The sequence below is a fragment of the Maniola jurtina genome, chromosome 24 (genome assembly GCF_905333055.1).
Source record: "Maniola jurtina chromosome 24, ilManJurt1.1, whole genome shotgun sequence".
In the NCBI taxonomy this organism is placed as follows: Eukaryota; Metazoa; Arthropoda; class Insecta; order Lepidoptera; family Nymphalidae; genus Maniola; species Maniola jurtina.
In genome coordinates this window covers 9,255,812-9,272,328 of record NC_060052.1, presented here as the reverse complement: position 1 = coordinate 9,272,328, position 16,517 = coordinate 9,255,812, and the positions used below count along the sequence as shown (strand labels likewise).

At 35.7% G+C, this 16,517-nt stretch overlaps 1 protein-coding gene across 1 annotated transcript in view; it reads left to right on the top strand.

Moving 5' to 3' along the window:
• Positions 1–980: 980 nt before the first annotated feature.
• The window catches only part of LOC123877712 (complexin), a 297,397-nt gene continuing 281,860 nt past the window's right edge, over positions 981–16,517 (top strand). The window contains exon 1 of the mRNA XM_045924566.1: positions 981–1,092. The gene's annotated coding sequence lies outside the window, so the exon portion shown is untranslated. The remainder of the gene's footprint in view (positions 1,093–16,517) is intronic.

Genomic DNA, 16,517 nt, shown 5'->3' with positions numbered 1-16,517 from the left:
AAGCAAAATCATTAACCTGGCCTTTCTCGGTGTGAGATGCAGTTAGAGGGAAAGGGTGACACGCACAAATAATATTATTTCTGTCATCGTGGTTTCTGTCAACTATTTTAGGTTCCACCCACCAACGAGTTATCGCTTCGATAAAGCTTGCATCACTATGGACGCTCTACCTATTTTCTTCAAGCACTAATAGGTTTAAATTTATCTTGAAGGCAAGATAAAGTCGCGTATCTATACTTTCATAAGTTTCATACGGATTTGAGACATGGTCACCAACTAAGGTCTTCATAAAAGTAGCTCAGAGTTACTCAGCGGGGGCTGGAGTGAGATATTTAGAGTTTATCTTCGTTATCGAATTAATAATGAGGAGATCTGTAGAAAAACTAAAGTGACCAATATATTCCAAAGGGTTGCAAAGTGGAAATAAGTGGGGCGCCATAGTCCAAAGAACTGATAGAGTTTGAGATCCCAACTTGATAGAATGGCGACCTTGCACCGTCAAACTTTGAAAGCGAGAGCAGTACTCCATATAACGATTATAATTTTTAGCATGCTGTTAGTTATGGTTACTTTTAAGAAAAATAACACGTCACATTATTCCACATGCAAAACTTAAAACGGAAAAATATAACATATTATTTTATTGGCAATATAAAATGAGAAATAAGCAAAATGAATCTGAAACGAGCTACTTTAATTCCGATAATTGACCTAATTTCGCGAATAAGCAAAAAATAAATAAACCGCGCACGAATAATAATGTTTGAATTGAACACCAAGACATCAGAAATGTTTCTTAAAGTAAAAGGGGAAATATTTCTTGATTATGCCACTTAGGTTCCGATAAATTAACCTAATTTTGCAAAAAAGCAACAAAAAACAAAGCCGGGCACGAAAATAATGTTTGAATTTGGAATCGGTGTAAACGGAACGCAACGCAGCAATGGCTGCCGTATCGATCGACGCAGCTAGTCGGCGCCCGGCCTTCGGACGGGTCACACGTGTCTAGAGGTTACGTCATCGCGTTGTTCGAACTAACCTAACCATTCGACCGCGTCTCCTACTAATACCAAACACCTTTCTCCGCTCCTGGTAAGTCTAGATCCTATATTTAACACGTCTTTGCCTTTCTATATGGAAAAAAGTGGAAATGGAAGAAAACAATCATGAGTCACAAGTAAAGTGTTTCCGACTGCAGTCCGTTTCATTCTTATTATCAACACAGAATATTTATTCATTCTGTCAATATTTGTCGCGGATGACGGATTTTCTTCCATATAAACCTCGTTTCTACAAAAAAATTAACAGGATTAGTGTTATTTTGTACGCTTCATTGATTAAAATTGATATTATTGATAGATAGAGTTACCTTAATTTAATTAGTACTAAGAACGTCATTAATATTTTTTGTGCTTTGGTATTACCTACTGTTTGCACAAAAAATAGCAGGAAAATTAACTTTTTGCGTCATATAACTTATAAAAGATACTAATAGTATCTAGATGCTTACCTTAATTATGATCAGAAGTTTTTTAACTATCGTTCAAATGTTTAAAATGTTCACTGTTTTAAACAGAAAAAAATTGGAGGATAACTACTTCTGTATGTCGCAATGGTTTTAAGAGATGTCGGCTCTCTAATTAAATTAGTAGTAAGACATAAAGGAAGCTAATCTTGTAAATAGACCGCTGACATTATGCTTTTCACTTAGACATCTACAATTCTATTTAATGCCCATTTTTATTTTTGTTTTTATAACTTTTTAGCGTTTTCGGCGATAATTATTAAGCCTTAAATTGTGGCGTAACATTTTTCTTGACGTTTATGACATAATTTGACATAATAGGCCGTTCCGTGTATGATGTATGAGTAGGGGAGAAAACGCGCGCGATTCTGTCTTGATCATTTACTTGTCACCTCATTGTTTTGTTACTTGTAAGTGCTACCAGAGTGAACTAGAGTGAGCTGTTAGTTTTGATCATGAATCGATATTCGTCAAATATTAGGCTAGAGCCGTGAACTGTGATCATCTAATTCGTGATCTATTTCAAAAATATTTGAGAAATTTTTCCTTTACAAAGCTGATGTTAGCTAACTAACTAACTGTAAGAGCGTGATTAATATGCATGGCATTTACATTTCATAAAGCCCTTTTCGAAAGCAAATATCTTAGTGGAAACCTTAGTAGAACCCACTACTGGTTCCCTCTATGATAGAAAGAGGCACCACGCTGCTCTAGTGAGGTATGCTGGGTTACATAATAGGTACACTCCACAGTATCTTGTAGATTTCCTCAGGACATTTCCGTTATTGAGAAGTACATCATTTTAAATTAATATAAGAATATGAGCATTGCCTAGTATTTAAAGCCACGACTTTAGGTAAGCATCCAGGGCCCGCCAGTCCATCACGGTGTTTTGTATCCTTTGCTAAGCTGTCATACGTCTGATGATAACTTAGCAAAGGACATAAAGTAGACCATGTATTTGAAAATCGTTTGAAATTCTGGTACCTGGGTAGTTATAGTTCGAAATTTACGTTAAATTATTCTTTTACTTCACTGACTACACCCATTTCAATGAACATTACCTATTTGAATTCTGGCTTTTTCACATTTAATGAGTCTCTACCTTAATTATTATTGCAATACTTAACAAGTATCTGAGAGGTGCTTGAGTTGAAAATAATTGCAATTAAATTGCAGCTTTTTATGGTTCTTATGCTTTTTATGTTTTATTTCATGCTTTTATTTGTTTTTCTTGTTTCAGACTCGGAAAATCGAATCATTAAAAGAAAACATTGAATTGAAAATACTTCTGTAGCTCTTGAAAATGAAATTTCTTCCATATTTTATCTAGAGAATAATAAATTGCTTCCAGAAGAGCTAGCATATGACATTGAAAGAAATTTCATAATATATTAAAAATCTTAGTACTAAGCTCTAAATATTTTCTAAAGGTAAATTCTTTAATGAAAAACGTTGATTCTTTGCTCCATGAATTGAAATGTCAAGGCCTTTTCAGAGTGAAATTTCATTCATAGACCCTGTAGAGTTCGTATAACCAGATATTTTTCTTTCTTTGTGTTAAGACTTCAATTGGTAATTGTCACAATTTATGCTTTTGAAGTTAATTAACTAGCAGGCGTTTTCCTCATACAAATTGGTACCAACAGTTTGCATGTTGTTTCTACTTAATGAATAAATATATGTTGTTTAACTAATGTGGCATATTATTTTTAAATTAGATTTTCATCTTAACTGCTGTTTTAACACGTTTCTATTAGCTCGCTTTCTTTCTTGTCGATCTGTTTATTTGTTTGTTTATTTATTTAGATTATTTTTATGATATCTATATAACGCAATTCTCTCAAATAAGGACTTTCAGAAAATCCACCCGAGTGAAGTCGGAGCGAGGCAGCTAGTTTTATATCATCTGGTAAATATTGGGGTCACTTAAATATGTATTATGTGTATGAAAACAGCCAACATCTGGGTACAGTGGACTGGACAAACTTTTTTCTTTGCCAAAGTCCAAAGTTTGTAGTTTTTCCTTCACCAAAAGTTCTAAATGAAAATACAACATCTGATGTCAATCTGTCAGTTAATATCTTGAACTACTATTTGTTTTCATTATCTTAGCCATAAGAGTTCTTACTTTAAGTTTTTTTCCGATAAATCAATATTACACAATGACAGCTTTAATCCTACTGCCATCTAGCTTAGGGGCTAATAAGTAATATTATTGTAGCTTAAACTTCTACTGAAAATAATTCATTCCTTAATCTAATTTACAGCACTTTACTGTCCAATAATTGCTCTTAGTTTATTCTAATAGGTACTCAGAATTCACTATGTTTTGGAGATCTAGTTAAGTAGCACAATCACTATTACACTGATCCTGCACCTATGCACTTTATAGTATCGCAAATTCAAATGGCTAGATTCTTTTGATGTATATGTTATCTACATGCTTAACAGTCTCCAAATTAACATAGTGGCGAAGCTTCTGCGTGTTTAACACGTTTTTATTAACCCGCTTTCTTGTTGGTCTATTTGTTTATTTGTTTGTTTTGTGTTTGATACTTTGCAATCGATTTTAAACTAATTTCCCTATGAGCTAGAGGTTTGATATTTTAAACACAGGTTGATGGCAATGCAATAATATTAGTGTTTTCTGTTGTATTTGTTAGTAACTTGTGATGCAATATTATCTTACATTTTTGTTTTATATGATTTTGTTTACGAATTCTATCTTAAGGAAGAATAAACTTAAAAGAGAAATAAACAGTAGTACAAGATGAACCACTGAACGAACGCAATTCTTTTGTTACATTTCTTCACACATTTTTCATCTCGTAGAATCAACCCCTTTGCGATAAGACCAACTTATTGTATTGCAATTGTATTCCTTTGTACTTCACATTCATTCATTCCTTTAGTTGTTATTTATTATGAATAATCACATTTGCCTTTAAAAGTAACTTATGTAATTTATATTTATGTCTCATACATTTTTCGTGCGTGAAAACAATTCTTACGTGATTCTCCTCACAGACGTATTACGCCTATTGTTCTATTCCTTGCTGTTCTAGGCTTATAACTAAGCTATATGTCGATTTAGCTCTCCATTATATATGCCCTAAAACAGTTAATGTAGTAAAATTGTATTCATTTTAAAAGTTATGGCACTTGAAAATGTCTCTATTTTAGGGCAAATTTTGAGGCAACTCGGGCGTAAATAAACTATATAAAAAACTAGAAAATTGAAAAACAATAACTTCATTTCACACCTTACTTTATAATAATTTCAAATGTATATACTATGTATATAGTTTATATAAAAAAGATTTCTTTTGCCAAAAATATGCGTAATTTCAAATGTCGATTAGCAATTATCACTTTAACGTTTTTGACTAAAAAATCTTGAATCTCAAGTAAAATTCTTTCACCTGGCCTTTTTTGGGGTGAGATGCAGTTAAAAGGAAAAGGCGACACGCATAAATAACGTCGTTTCTGTCATCTGTGGAAACAAAACTATTTTAGTTTCCACCCACCAACGAGTTCTTGATGAAGCGCGCTCTTAAGCTCGTTGGCAGCAATAAAATCCTAAAATGTGCGAAATTTTACTTTTTAACCCCCGACCCAAAAAGAGGGGTGTTATAAGTTTGATCTGTATATCTGTCGGTGGCATCGTAGCTCCTAAACTAATGAACCGAGTTTAATTTAGTTTGTTTTTGTTTGAAAGGTGGCTTGATCGAGAGTGTTCTTAGCTATAATCCAAGAAAATCGGTTCAGCCGTTTGAAAGTTATCAGCTCTTTTCTAGTTACTGTAACCTTCACTTGTCGGGGGTGTTATAAATTATACACTTGTTCAGTTTTAAAATTCTGCACACTTTTATACCATGTATATTTTTTAAGAACTTCTTGGGAATGCTTCTCCTTTCGTGCCGCTGTGAGCTTGTTTCGAGTTCTTGCATCATTTTGTTTAACTTTTAATAAGCATTTCGTAATCGTTTTTCGCCATAACTTTCTGCTGGCCTGCAGTTTGATCTTGCTTTCATGAACCATTCTTCCATTTTAATTACGTAAACATAAAACTAAAGCTACGAGAGTTCCAAACGCGCCCAGGTCTGAGAAGAGCCCACAACAAATTCAGTACGATTGACCAGTTATGATCACAGAACAAAATATGACAGATTATAGTCCAACGCCTTCTAAACCCCGAAGGAAGGTAAATGGCCTTTATTAACAGCCATACTTTGTCAACTATAACACGATAACAGCAATGGAGTATAATAACACATAAGAGAAGCCCTATAGGATATTGAGCCTCGACGCAGGCTGCAAATAGCCAGTCATTTGTCACTGACCTCTACTAATACAGTACGCTGGACTTACTATTTGTTGCTGTTTCTGAAGCTAATTTTTATCACCGCTACATTATTATCTTACTAGCCGATGCCCGCGACTTCGCCCGCGTGGATTTAGGTTTTTTGAAATCCCGTGGGAACTCTTTGATTTTCCGCGATAAAAAGTAGCCTATGTGCTAATCCAGGATATTATCTATCTCCATTCCAAATTTCAGCCAAATCCGTCCAGTAGTTTTTGCGTGAAGGAGTAACAAACATACACACACACACACGTACAAACTTTCTCCTTTATACTCGTAATATTATAGTGTGATCAAAAAGTGTACAACGCTACCTACCATTGTTATCATTTATAGTAGCATTATCATAGTAATGATCAACCCATTTCCGGCCCACTATTGATCTCCTTTCTGAATGAGAAGGGTTTAGGTAATAGTCCGCCATGCTAGCCAACTTCGAATAAAGCAGACTTCACACACCTTTGAGGACAGTAGATATGTGCAGTGTGTACTCTCAGGCATGCAGGTTTTCTCACTATGTTTTCCTTCAAGGTTAAACTATGTGATATTTAATTGCTTTAAACGCACATGTGTGATCCGGCGCTCTGCTCCCTAAATCAGTACACCAAAGGTTGCCTTTATGAACGGCGTGCAAAATATATAGTTAGACTATTACAAGACTATTACAATTATTATAGTTTATTTTTTTTTTTTTTTTTTTTTTTTTTTATTTTTTTATTTTTTAGTTAGACTATTGTAAGAGATTGTTATAGCAATAAGGCCGCCTTTGCAGCATCTAGTATAGTTTCTTCTAATGTTTCTGTACATATGATTGTGTGCAATAAAGTTTTCCAAAGTTTTTGCCCGGGATCGAACCGCCGACCCTCGAAATGCGGGCTGACTTAGCCATTAGGCTATCACTGCATTCGAAGTATCAGAAGTAAAAGAAATCATCCTAAAGTTGTACCTTTCTATATCATTATTTCTTGTCCGAGGAAAACCTAAGATTTTCAATAAAGTAAGATAAATACCTTCTTGGAAATATTATGATTTAATGGAAAAGTTTCGAAAAGAAATTCTAAGAGTGCTAAAAGTGCTTCCGTCTTGAAATATTTTTGTTAAGTATGTATACAATTACATCATTGAAATCGAGAGTTTTCTAGAAAAAGATAAAATATTTTTAACAATAAGTACAGAACTTATATTCAAAGCGTGGGAAAAGTAATATAATAATAAAAGAATAAAAGTTCTAGAAGTAAAAATGTATTTCTTGGAATGGAAGATAAAAATAAATATATTTATAACGTAGGTATATTATCACACTAATATATTACAAAGGCGAAAGTTTGTGTGTATGTATGTATGTTTGTTACTCCACTCAAAAATTACTTGACGGATTTGGCTGGCAATGGAGATAGATCTTGGATTAGCACATAGGCTACTTTTTACCCGACTACGGCAAAAGCAAAAGAGTTATAATTTTAGCAGTCTATGTATGTATATAATATGTTTGTATCCAGATTGTGTGTTCCAACGTAGCGCCTAAACTACTGGGCCGATTTTGACGAATGAGGTGTTAATTGATTCGTTGTAAAGGTCCGGAAAATTGATCTAACGGATGTTACATCAAAAAAGTGGGGGTCTCCGATTTGTTTTGCTTTTGTATCAAGTGGGATGTCAAATTTTGAGTTCATGAATATAAATGTACTACTACATTAAAATATACCAAGCGACAGAAAAACAATTTTACTACAATATTTCAGCGTTTATCAAGGGTTTTAGTTTTCAACTTTATGTTGTTATTCCGTGAAATCAAAGAATCCCCACGGATTTTCGAAAAACCTAAATCCATGTGGACGAGGTCGCGGGCATCAGCTAGTATCATATATATTCCACGCAATGTTTCGAGAAAGCTTAGGCACGCTCAGGTATATTCTGCAGATAGTTCGTTATTTTCTAAAACAAAAGACTATACCTAGACAAATATTTTCTTGAAAACGATGTCAATAGATTCCAGGGTAAATTGCTCGAAGCGATTCGCTGTATTTTTTGTGGGACTAGGGAAAATATAGAAGCCGAAATTGTATTTTAGCTGTCCGTAACATAGAATAATGATATCGTTAAACTACAAGGGATCTTTTGAAAATAACTATCTACAGATAACTACATAACAGATAACTACTAAAGTTAGTAGCCAACTCTTTAGTTTAGAATCTGCATTTCTCAGTGTGATAGAATTACAACAAACGGACATTACTTGACGTTTCTCAGTCACCCAAACGTTTCTACTAACCAAAACTAATATTGCTTATTCGAAAGTATCTTTTTTTTATTTTATTTTTAGACTAGCGCTTGGCTGCAATCAGACCTGCTAGCGAGTGATGATGCAGTCTAAGATGAAGCGCGCTTGCCTAGAAGATGTCTGTTCACTCTTGACATGAAGGAGGGGAAAACTCATGCCGGAAGGGCCTTCCATATCCTGGCGGTTCGGATTAGAAACGAGGAAGCAAATCGCTTCGTACGTGTAGGAGGAATTTCAACTACGTACGTATGCAGACCTATGGTAGAAAGGTGAAGAGGAACCAGGTCAAAGAGTTCTTGTGCACACTCTCCGAAATATATCCTGTAGAATACCGATGGACCGGCAACTTCTGCTTTTCACAGTAACCTAACCTAACATAAATATTTATCAAAATCTGTTGAACGGATGGCGTCCAACAGATTTTGATGAATATTTTTTTTTAATTCTTTTTTTTGTGATTTTGTCGAGCTGAATAAACTTTTATTTATTTATGAAATGTGGTACAGAATTAGCTTATATCCCGGGGACAGACATAGCCCACTTTTCATCCCGGAAAATCGAAGAGCCCGTCGTGGGCATCATCTGTTTGTTAGTTACGCAGATATAGCTTGCATCCCGGGTATGATAGTTTTGTATCCACGGGATTTTTATAAACCTTAATCCAAGGGGATGTTTGTTGATTTGTTGGTTTACTGGTTTGCCTTTCAGTCACGTCACAACGGAGCCACGGATTGATATAGGTATTGTATAGGTATAGGTAAATATCTATGCGAGTGACATTGGCTACTTTTTATCCCGGAAAATCAAAGAGTTTCCACGGGATTTTTAAAACCTAAATCCAGGCGGACGAAGCCGCGGGCATCAGCTAGTATAAAACATTATACCCAATCAGTCAATACAGTACCAAAATGCCTATGAGTAAATTAGTTCAGAGCTAACTAAGAGTTCAGACAGGTAGACGGATAAGGCGGATTGAGTTTAATTTGGCAACAAACAGCAAACTGTCACGATCAGTTTTAGTTAATGAAAAATGACCGTAAACTTTTTGATAAAACTTTGTAGAGTTAATGATAAAAGTGAAAATATTTTTGGAGAGCATTCTTAATTAGATCAGAGTAGTCAAACCTTCTTTAGCGCTCAGTTATCTAAAATTGTTTTTGAGTTAATAATAGTATGGATATGAATTTAATCAATTGTTCTGTAAAATGGCTGAATTAAAATAATTGCCTGTATAATTTGCATCTTGTATTGTAGCCTTATGTAGATATTAAAGCACAGTGATTTGAATCAGTAACTAGCTATACCTACAACAATCTAATCATTGTTTTATTTTTACAAGAGCGGAAGATAATTTTTATTATCGTAATCGATAAATATAATCGACGTTTTACTATAAACAGTTGTACGTATTCCATCCTGGCTTTGAAATAATAATATTATGATGATGCATGAATGAAACTTGTCTAGAATATGTATGACAAATAATAAGATAGGTATGAATACTTATGTACAAAATATAACACTGTAACAATACTTTTGATAGGTAAATAGTTTTTAATCTTAATTATGTAGGTATACCTACTCATACTACAAAGAAAGAATGCGAATTTTGTGTGTTTGTGTTTTATAAAGAATTTAATCTTGGCAGGGTTGCCATGTGGGGATTAAGGTACCATAAATGAATAAATACAAACACGACCTGTCTTGCTCGAGTCCTCTTTATTACGAATACTTACAGGCTAACAAAAAATTCTTAAACTACGTAGATTCTGCCCGCGACTTCGTCTGCGTGGACTTTACAATATTGAAACCCCTATTTTACACCCCTTAGGGGTTGAATTTTCAAAATTGAGCTGTGCGGTGATGGATCAGTTAGTCCGCTTTTTCTTTTATATATTTAGACTACCACCACACCACACCTCACTATCACCATTTGAAAGGTACGTAATTCTAGACGGTGCATATCCACTCGTCTTTCGAAGGTACCAATACTATAGTTACAATGGAGAAAATGGAAGCCGGAAAAATTAAAATAAAACAAATCTTCCCATTCTACAATTAATTAAAAATGCATTCTGCTGTGCATCGTGACAGCGCTGAATGGAGGCATTGTCCCGCCCTCTGTTACCTCATTTTTCATTAAGAGGTCCCCTTATTATGAGGGAAATTACTTCTGAATATTTCAGCGCCAATTGTTTGCTCCTTGTCTGCGGATTGTGGAGTGCACCCTTTTCAGCTTATTCGCTAAGTAAGTTCGCCAATTAAATATCACTTGCTTTAACGGTGAAGGAAAACATCGCGAGGAAACGTGTATGGCCGAGAGTTCTCCATAATGTTCTGAAGTCTGCTAATCCGCACTGGGCCAGCGTGGTGGAGTGTGGCCCAATCGTGGAAGCGGGCTAACCAAAAAGGAGAAATATGGCAGTTTTTATTAATTCTATACCCCTTTGGTTTCTACACGGCATCGTACCGGAGATAAAATTAGCTGGGAGAACAATAGAATAAACTCTTAACAAGCTCAGTTCCGAAATTGTAAATTAATTAATGTACAGTATTATATCCAATAGTAAATTTGGGTTAGATCAATAATGCAATGCACAGATTTGGAACAATCAAAAATTCAGCGGCCCCTCTGTAGGCTGAGGCTATTGATTCTCTATTTCCGGACAAAACTGATTTTGTTACAATTATGGTTCCGTATTGACCTAGTTCTGCATTTGCGATTCTAGATTTGGTTGAGTTTATTTATAACCAGCGACCCGCCGCGCCCGGCTCCGCGAGGGTAGCTTATTACAATTTTCGTAGGGATCTCCAATTTTTGGAAGATAAAATATACAACGGAATAATGTAGCTTGTTATTGTGAAAAAAATTCAAAATTGGTTGAGTAGTTCTAGACGTTACCCCCTACTTACAAACTTACAAACTTTACCCTTTTTTTTGAAAAATCACTATTAAATATTTTGACAGATAATAAATATTTAATGTAGCTAATGCTCTAAACCAAATGAACAGGTCTAAATTAATTATTTTCTGTAATTTTGATATGTATTTAAAAATTGCATGTTCATATTACAGCTAATGTGAATATGTTAAGTTTAAACTGACAGTTCGTACTTATTACACGGAAAAGTCGAATGTGCGTGGCCGGGGTCGAATACTCTACCTTTTGAGTAGGAGACATACGTTTTAGATTAGTTTATAGTATATATCTGTATTATATTGGGTCATTTTGTGTATTTTTTATTTGTTATGGGTAGTCTTGTGACATAAATATCCTGTAATAAAAAATATTTATTTATTTTATTTATTTATTTAACCATGAGACTATCACGGCTTGCACCCACTTACCAATACGACAATTAGCGAAGATTTGTTGTACATGTATTTTTTTAAAGAATATTAGCCATTTGATAGCTCGTTCACACAGGCTCCGTTAAGCGTTGCGTAAGCGTAGATGTAGTGCGTACCATTGCGTTTGCGTTGTAATGAATGGAACTGTATGAAACATGGCACACCGCTTGCGTAAAGCGTGGACGTATGCGTAACCCGGTGTGTTAGGGGTTTACGTGCATCACTACGCAAGTGTCACGTGTACGCACTTGGTGTGAATCGGCCTTTAGTCATGACTAATATTCCCCTTTCCCCTCCAACTAGGCGTAAAGCTTGTGCTTAGAGTAGGTTCGACAATAGTCCAACGAGTGGGGTTTGACCGCCGACCTTTCGGAAGTCAGTCCGCTGAACCGTTGAGCTATTGAGGGATAAGATGAAGTGAATTCCTGCGGTTAGTAAGTTCGCCAGGCAATGGTAATAGCAAAGCTTCGTAGGGTCCCATATACATTCAGAGGCCGCAATTCACGGAATTCTGTTTAACTACCCGCAGTCAGGCGAATGTCAGACGTCAAGAATTTGCCGACCGCGAAATGAGGCCTACATACTATATAAGCTAGATAGTAATATCCTTAGAACCACCCAGGCTGTATAAGTTTAGCGTTGTTAATACTATCAACAATTTATTTTGATATCAAATTCAAAATATTTTTATTCAATTAGACTTTTACAAGTACTTTTGAATCATCAAGAGCATCTACCACTGGTTTGGAATGCTTTTCCTATCTAGAAGAACCAGCAAGAAACTCGGCGGATGCTATCATCAACATATAGGTATGCATAGGCATAGGCACATCAAGACTAAACAATTTTTTAATAGGTACATATCAAAAATTGCGAAACCAGTAGGATTCGAACCTATGTCTCCCTGGGTATCGTAGGAGATACAGGGTTCGATTTTCAAGTCAGTCAGTTTGGATTAGTGTATTTGGCTCTAGAATGGATGGGTTCAGAATACGTAACATTAAGATAAGCATAATATATTATTTATGAGTATGACTGCGAATGAAAATTCCGTTATGTGGAAAATCAAAAGTTTTCACAAACTGTATTAATCCCAAATTACTTGAAAAAAAAAAAAACTTTACTATTAGATTAAAATCACATAGCTAAAAAGGTTCTGAGTGCATACACGCCTTTTAAAACTGAATAACAAGTGTAGGTTAAAAATTTATAACACCCCCCACAAGTGAAGGTTACAGTAACTAGAAAAGAGCTGATCGCTTTCAAACGGCTGAACCGATTTTTTTGGATTATAGCTAAGAGCACTCTCGATCAAGCCACCTTTCAAACAAAAAAACAACTAAATTAAAATCGGTTCATTAGTTTAGGAGCTACGATGCCACAGACAGATAAACAGATACACACGTCAAACTTATAACACCCTTATTTAAAAAAAAATATATAGCGGATTTTGCATGCGCAACGATGGTATGCATTATGAACTCTACATTACAGTGTTACATTGATTTGACGATCAAATAAGCAAGTCCAAGTGCGAGCAGTACACCGTTTAATTAAGGACTAGCTTCAAACCAAATTGAGTCCTAAACAAACCGACATAGAGTTCATTTCATTTTACACAATCAGTCTGTAATTAATATACGTAACTCATAATAATTTAAATGTTTCCAGTTATTTCTACTAACTTTTAACAAAAGTCTGAACAACATCATAATATTGTATCTACTAATATTTGGATTGACTTGTAAAATTGTTAATAATGTAATTATAATTTTTGGTTAATATATGCAAATGTTACGTATGTAAATATTTTATTATGTCTTTAACGGGAGAGTTTGGTTTGATATTGCTATTAGGTAGACACTAGGTATCAAGTTGTGGCTACATTATGGTTAACGTCAATGCCCAACAACGCCATAATTATCGCGATAATCGACGCGTTAAACTGAGTGGCTACACTTGAACAAGCCTATGTTTTATATGATTTACGTTCTGCTCTATGGAAATAAGTTAGTACGGAAAACATAGGCTCACTCAAAATGGTTAACGCGCACTGACGTTTTGTCTTTGTAGTTTGAGAGCCGTATATTAACTTCTCTCCGTGGAGAGTATAGATATGCATTTTTCAAAATCAAATTATTGTTCTGACTTTAAAGTCGTGTCCATAAACAAAATAGCAGTAATCCATTTCGAGCTGTCTACCGTACGCGTCGGGACAAAAGGAAACGTATTCCAATATAAATAGGTCAGTCAAAGAATACTCTGTAAAATGTTTGTGAAGAAATCTGCGAAAACCGATTTGCAATGGCCGTCTCGCGAAATGCAAAATATCTGCTCGTTGTAGAGAAATGTTGTTTTGTGGTTACATCACATTTATAGTGCTAGTGTTTTAAGGGTTCTTATCCCGAGAGTGACAGCGGAACCCTATTACCTACAATGCCCTTTCCTCTGTCTGTATCTCATGAACCGTCATGTTGTGGCTACATTAAGGTTAACGTCAATGCCCAACAACGCGATAGTTATTGCGTTAAACTGAGTGGCCACACTTGAACGTTTAACGTCTAGTGCCAATTGAATTGGTGTTCAAATCGTATAACGCCAAATGGCACTGTGAATGCCGTTGTACGTTGTCGTCGCTATATCTACGTTTAACGAGTAACGCCGTTGCACATCGCGTTGTTGGGTAGAGAGTTGAAATTTTCCGTGTGTATGGGCATCACTGGCAACACGCTCTGTTCGAAGACTTTGATCTTCAAGCACTGAGGAATTTTGAGCAATAAGCTTACCGAACGATGCCCAGTCGAATCGGATTCGAAGCGTCTTTCTCGAAATTGGACCTACCTATACTCCATACACGGAATCAAGTTAATATAGCGCTCTCTCTACCTAATCTCATACAAAAACAGAGAGCATTATACTAATTTCCGCGGAGAAGTTAGTATAGCGCTCTCTCTGTTACGCACCCGTAGAAATGATAGAGCCAAACAGATGATAAACCCATACAAATGATAGAGCCAAACAGATGAGAGAGCCATACAAATGATAGAGCCAAACAGATGATAGAGCCATACAAATGATAGAACCAAACAGAGAAATCACTACATTAACTTGATTCCGTGAATAGAGTAGGTACAGTCAGCAATAAAGCCAGATTTGCAACCGCCAGTACAGGCGACTGTGGACGGGTGACAACCCAGCTTTGTTGCTCACTGTACCTATAGCTGGCATTCAAAATACATTTATCAAAACCAGAGCGTGTCTGACTCAATAAACGATGAACATAAATCCATTTCCATGTCTGTGTCGGATATAAACAGGACAGTCAAAGAATACTTTGTAGAATGTATTTTGTGAAGAAATCTGGGAGAAAACCGATTTGCGCTGACCGCCGCGCCATTGCATGCCAGACATCTGCGCTGTGGTGGAAAATGCTGTTTTGTACAAAATATATGCTTGAATCGTATTGCTTTTGTGCTTTATTTACAAATACTGAAAGGATGTATAATAGTTCACATAAAAGTCCTCGGGATCAAATCAGAAATAAGATAAAATAATAACATTTTTATTCAATTAAACTTTTACAAGTACTTTTGAACCGTCAAATGCATCTACCACTGGTTCGGAATGCCTTTCCTTCCGAGAAGAACCAACAAGAATCTTGGCGATTTCTAACTCAATTTATTTAAGAATTAAAGTGCGTCAATTTACTTTGATAATTTCAGCGATTTTATTTATTCTGCATAGTTTACAAAGTTTTCTTCTAAAGTCGTAAAGTAAATATTGAAGCTTTTATTATATCATCACTAGCTGATGCCCGCAGCTTCGCCCGCGTGGATTTAGGTTTTTAGAAATCCCGTGGGAACTCTTTGATTTTCCGGGATAAAAAGTAGCCTATGTGCTAATCCAGGATATTATCTATATCCATTCCAAATTTCAGCCAAATCCGTCCAGTAGTTTTTGCGTGAAGGAGTAACAAACATACACACACACACACACACACACATACATACAAACTTTCGCCTTTATAATATTAGTGTGATAAGTGTCTTCCTAAAGGCCAATTACGTAGAGGAGGACAGGTGAAAACAACCTTCCAAACAAACGACGTCTCGCTCCACAATTTAGGCTAAAATACTGCTAAAATGGCGGCAACACAGTCCTTCGGCCGGCAATAAAGGCGATTTGTGTCCGGTCTTAGAGCGCTAACACACTGGGACACCATTATTGTTAAAATAATTTATTTGATAAGATAATAATTTATTTGCAAGAAAGTTGGGCACAAGAAAGATGAAAGTTTATAATCAGAGGCCTTAAATTTCACTAAATTAAATAGTGTGCAAATATTTAAAATGAACGAAATAAGTTAAATAGTTTAGTTTAGTTAGTATGTTAGTGTTATCACAATCACACTAATAACATTTCAAAGTCTATTTTTTTAGGTATGTGTGTATGTCTGTTACTCTTTCACGCAAAAACTACCGGATGGTTTTGGCTGGAAATAGAGATAGCTTATTCCCAGACTTAACACATACTTTTATCCCGAAAAACTAAAAATTTAAAATCATGGCGGCGTCACCGGCTACGTATCCAGACAATTCGAAATTAAATTGTACGACAGTTACCTCACTTGGCTACAGTCTGGCGAGGTCACTAATTTGGAAGCGTAGCCACGATTGACAGACTGGATACTCTGGCGACCTGGCGATACGTAGCCAATTTGCCAATATTATGTGTACAAATAAGTAACGCCTACCTCACTCAGTAAAACTGATCGCCCGCGTGTTTGTGTGTGCTTGGTAACCTCTTTTGGGCACAGCGACGTTGCCGTGGCGTCCCAGAGTGTTAGGCTCTTATAATCGACGACGCACTACCAGGCTTCCATAAATTACAGGAACATTCGACTTAGCGGTTTCTTGCTCAGAGGAATTTGGTAACAAGCTCATTGTGATAAGAGTCGAAATCCCTTGGAGTGTAGATCAGGTAAAAGTAGCGC